General features: G+C 31.0%; 1 long non-coding RNA gene across 1 annotated transcript; it reads right to left on the reverse strand.

The window, feature by feature from the left end:
• Window positions 1-304: 304 nt before the first annotated feature.
• LOC123702524 lies at window positions 305-2,366 on the reverse strand. The gene is made up of 2 exons (XR_006752887.1): window positions 2,207-2,366; window positions 305-416 (listed from the first exon to the last, which is right to left on the reverse strand). It is a non-coding gene; the product is annotated as an uncharacterized LOC123702524 (long non-coding RNA).
• Between the last annotated feature and the right edge of the window lie 3,174 nt (window positions 2,367-5,540).

Genomic DNA, 5,540 nt, shown 5'->3' on the forward strand with positions numbered 1-5,540 from the left:
ATCACTACAGTTCGTAACTGAGAAAAAAAAAACGAAAATTAATGGTAGAATTACACATTATGGCATTGCATTATGATTAGGGTCTAAAAGCTATTTGTTATTATAAAACAGTATCACTCTGTGGTATCACTACATTAGGTAACTAAAAAGAGTTCGTAACGTAGAAAAAACACAATTTGAACTGATTCTTGTCCGCTAACTTTCTGCAAAAGAAGGCAAAAGCACTTAAATGCAGTAAGTTAATTTACTTCATAGGCTTATTGTAAAGATTATTCTAAAAGGAATTGTAAAATAAAACAACAAATTTCCAATAATATATTTTATTTACAAGCTCTCCATTTAAATTTGATACTTAATCATTTGGATCGTACAACTCTGACAGGAGACGATAAATATAAGATGGAGAACTGCCTCCTCTGAAAAATAAAAATAAAATTTTATAAGTTTTATATTAAAAATAATTAAAATTTTATATTTTATTTAGAATCCTTATTAAATGGGCTAACTTTTAAAGGTACTTGCCAAACTGGAGTAGTACATTTTTTTTTCAGGATGATCAGTTGAAGTAGTGCAAAAAATTAATTTTGAAAACTTGGTACGGTATAAAATGACATTTTCCTACAAGTTGGAGTGATCAGCACAGGGTTTAGGATCACAGGTTACATAAAGCACTATTCGGGATGACGGAAGAGAAAAAAAATTGGCAAAAAGTAAATATTTGTAACAACAGGAATGAAAAAACTGTCACATGGTATACATTTTCTGGAATTTAAATAAAAAAATCCATAACATCAAAAATACATGACTTAAATTTTTTTTTCAATTTTTCTAATAACTGGTGTGGCATTACCTTTCAGAAAATTTCGGCTTGACGTCGACTTCTGGGACACCCTGTATACGTAGGTACATACAGTTAGGAAACTAAGCTCCTGCGATGAAATTATGACATAAGCACTATTATAGCTATAGGGCTGTTACCTTTTTGATATTTAACCGACTTCAAAAATAAAGGAGGAGGTTATCAATTCGGCATGTATATTTCTGTTTGCTTTTTTTTCACAGATGATTTTGTGGTAATTTTGAGATTAAAACCCGTTAAAATACAAAAATGGTGTACTTAGCCTAAATATGAATTTACAAGAAGAAACAATCCGATACATATATAATATATACCTTGTAAAAGTACCTAAATACTTTTTTTCAGTGCTATATTTCGAAATCTTGTTTTGTTATGGACGCCGAAGGCTATTTAATGTACCTAAATTATTTATAATGCTTGATATTTGTATGATACATATATTCAATAATAATTATTTTAAACCAGAATTAACAATACTTGTATGTAGGTATACCTACTAAATTATTTTTAAAACGATAAATTAAATTAAATTAAAAAACACAAAATATGCAAAAATAAATTAAAATTATTATTATACGAGCATAGAACCTCCACCTTTTTGTTTTAGGATGAAAAAGAAAATAGTTTGACAGGCTTAGTGCTTGACAAAGTGGTAAAGTCACGTATCGATAAAAATACAATAATTATAATATCTATCTTTTTCTTCCCTAATATTTACGTAATTATGCACATAAATTTAAACAAGATTTTTTTAAGGTTTCCATTTTTTTAGATTTTCGTGCTCTTCTAGATTGCGTAAAAAATAGATGCGATCTTTAAACAGACTGGAGTCCAGTCTGTTTAAAGTTCCAGTCACTGGACTCCTAATAGGTACTATTTGTAGCTATCATTTTGGTAGAAAATATGTCAACATAATTTAAAACTCATACTGCCATATCTATAGAAATTAAAAATAGTCTCTTTTTAACTTGTAGTCAGATACGGTATTTACAAATATATTTATTGAAAGGGCTACAAACTGAAACAATCGATATTTATTTAATGTGAAATGACATCACTTCTATACTATGTATCTTTGTCATTCAAAATCTGTGGATGTGTCACCCGCTACTATCGATCCCCCTCAATACCCTCGTAAACACGCTTGATGGCATTGCTAGTAAACTATAAGTATCTTTTGCACATGATATCCCTCATAGAAGTGGATTTCATCACAGGGCCGTAGCTAGTCGAATTTTAGGTAGGGCAGCGGTTCATCATCATTATCTCCAGCAAAATTAGCCATAAGAGGTTAAAAATAGAGCTACAGGCTGCTATTTTGATAAAATAAATATTGTCTCAACTTACTTGGTTCGTCCTCAAAATACTTTCTTGCCAAATACCTACCACTTCTTTCGCTCCCAGTCTTCATTACTTAAGCGTAACATATTTAAATAGAGTTTTGTTTGACTGAATAATTAAATGAGACACCTTTTGTTATAATAATCTCTAAGAGGGTAGACGTGAATTAAAAGAATTTTACGATGATCTGGGATCGGGAGTTGCCATTTGAAAAAAAAGCAGAAGAAGAAGAATTACGATGATAGTCATGGCTAAACTGTGAACACGAATTAATGAAATGAGATAACTAAATAAACATATTTTATTATGTGTACAAATTTTATTTATCCCCATAAAAATTCGCCAGTGTGATTCGTTTTTGGTTCAAGTAGTCACAAAATTACCAGTGCAACTTAGCACCCCATCTATGGAATTTTGGGTCGAAAATGACCTTGATCGTTAGGTCCCCGTTAGGTCCTTTAAGGGCCCACAATTTTTTCGTTAGGTCCCCTTTAGTTTTTTAATATTTTTTTAAATCTTAGGTATAAAAAAATGCAACTTCAGCACCCCATCCATAGAATTTTGGGTCAAAAATGACCTTAATCGATAGGTCTCCGTTAGGTCCTATAAGGTTCCACAATTTTTTCGTTAGGTCCCCTTTAGTTTTTTTTTAAATAATTTTTTTATTAATTTTAGGTATAAAAAAGTTACACTTTAGCACCCCATCCATAGCAAAATTGGCGAATTTTATCAAAATCGTATTCTTTACCGTTAGGTCCGTAGAGGCCCATCATTGAAATTGTTAAATTATTTATGTTATTAAGATCTATATCTATATTATTAAATAAAAGAAAGTCGTGTTAGTTACTCCACTTATAACTCAAGAACGGCTGAACCGATTTAGCTGAAAATTGGCAGGGAGGTAGTTTAGAGCCAGGAGAAGGATATAGGATACTAAATATGTACCACGGGCGAAAACGGGGCGGACCACTAGTTATAAAATAATTGAAACCTGCGCATGCGCCTTAGAGCATTAAGGCATGCGCATTGCGCACATCATACATAAACAATGCGAAATTTAAATTGGTATCGTTTCATTTATTAAATTTAAATCAATAAATAAATCTTGTGTCTATACGAGTCACGTCTGGTTCGAAAGATGAAACTGGCTTTTTATTTCGAAAATTTATTTGGCAACACTTGACAGTTATCTGTCATTAAAACCTGAGTTGTTGATGTGTCAAAGCTTGTCAAAGTGATTTTTTTTCTGCGATTTTAGCTTAGGATTTTAGTGATTTCTAAAAAAAAAATTAAAAAAAAAAAATATTTTTGAAAACTGAGTTGAAAACATGACGAAAACTTTAAACTATGATTAATAAATTTAAAATGAAACAATTTGAAAGAGATGTAGTTTTCAAGGAAAAACAAGAGTGTTTACGAGAAATATCTCAATGCATTGTTAAGTGTGACTTGATATTTTGATGCTTTTCATCTTGATTGCATTGCACATTATTATAAGTAGGTATGATTTGTTTAATATTATTATTATTATTTTGCATGGATGATACCAGTAATCCAGTTAAAAACTATTCAAGCAACAATATAAAATTGAACGATCTGTCCGTTCAAAATGTTTAAAGACACAAAATCAGTATCTCGACGAGATTTATTCTAGGACCAAACGGTTATTCATGTTGAAGAGCAGTACAAAAAAAACAAGATGGAATAACTGCAGACATGGAAGAGTTAATGATGTCAGAGTTAATGATGTCAGAGATAATGATAGTGATTCTTATTCTTTATTCGCGGCTGAACGCGGCTTTTAGATTTAATATAATTGTATTGATTAAACAAAATTTAATTGTATTTTATTATGTTTTTTCTTACTTTCACTAGCTGTTCTTTTTTTATCTGTATCAGATAACTGTACCAGATTACATATATATAATATTATATATGGATTTTGATGCGGTTTTTTTAATAGATAGAGTGATTCAAGAGGAAGGTTTATATGTATAATAACATCCATTAAATAGTGGAGAAGTACTGTTATTTTTGAGGTTTCTAATGTGATGTCGTAAAAAATTACATGTTTTCCGCTTACATTGCAAACGCAGGCTGAACCCTACGAGTTTTATCAAAATAATGTACTAAGTATTATGTAAAACCTACTTTTCAACCTAGAATTAAAATAACTAGTGTATTAAGTAGTGTCAATCTATGGTGTATATATTAATAAATAAGCCTTAGATTACAAAATAAAGTACAGGTGGAGCATGACAACCGCCCGTCGCCCTTGTCAAAGAAAATACGAAATCAAAAGCAAATACGTCGCTGCACCAGTGCTATAGCGCATATAGTGTCATGCAATACGTCAAAAAGGGTTTGCAATTTTAGTAAAAAAATGCTGTCTTAAAACGCTGTAAAATTTGTTCCCGAAAACAAAAAAAAAGATGAAACATCGTTTCACAGGTTTTCTGTAGATTATTTGGCTGATTTATTTCTTTATACGAATAATAATTTTACAGATATGAAGGAATACAAAACTTCAACGTATGTTGCCAGTATTTTGAAAATGAATTTGCCATTTTTATTGGTAAAACCGTAAAATGGTTAAAAGATCTTCAGGGTAATGCTGTTGGATTTTTCGATCGTGAATGTGATTATTTGTATAGTGCACTAAAGGTTCATGATCATTATTAGATTATTTTAATAAGCATAATACATTATTTTGTTACTTTTATATAGCTTAAAAACGTCATAGTCATTTTCGCTAGCGATTTAATTTATGTGAACTCCATGATGAAAATAAAATGTCCCGTATTCTCGACTAAAAACTACCGCTAATCGCATTCATATATTTGAAAAATAAATAATAATTTAATTATTATAGTTAACTAGCTGTCCCGGCGAACTTTGTACCGCCCTGTCAATGAATGTTGAACCTTTTAGCTGAACTAATTAAGGCTTTGATGAACGTAATACAATGATACAAAATAAATATTTATATGGGTTGATAGCTAATAGTATTTTATTTTATTACTTCAAACACGTCTCAGAGAAAAATGATTGAATTTTAATAAGTTGTGCAGCATGGATTAACTCTTTTCATTATTAAACTGTTATCGACCACGCCAACGTTTCGTTTCACTTTAGTTGTGGTAATTATACCATTATTATCATTGGGCGATCGACGCTGATACAGTGGGTAACCATCGTTGCCTGTGATGGTCTCTGCCATCAATTTTCGTGGATACCTTTTGGTACACTCGCTGTCAACCATGCATGGTGTTTGGTGGTTGATTGTTTCACACGGTCCATGATAACAACGTCATGTCGGTCTGGATCGGTTTCAGGATTA

This window comes from Colias croceus, chromosome 23, assembly GCF_905220415.1.
Source record: "Colias croceus chromosome 23, ilColCroc2.1".
NCBI lineage: Eukaryota > Metazoa > Arthropoda > Insecta > Lepidoptera > Pieridae > Colias > Colias croceus.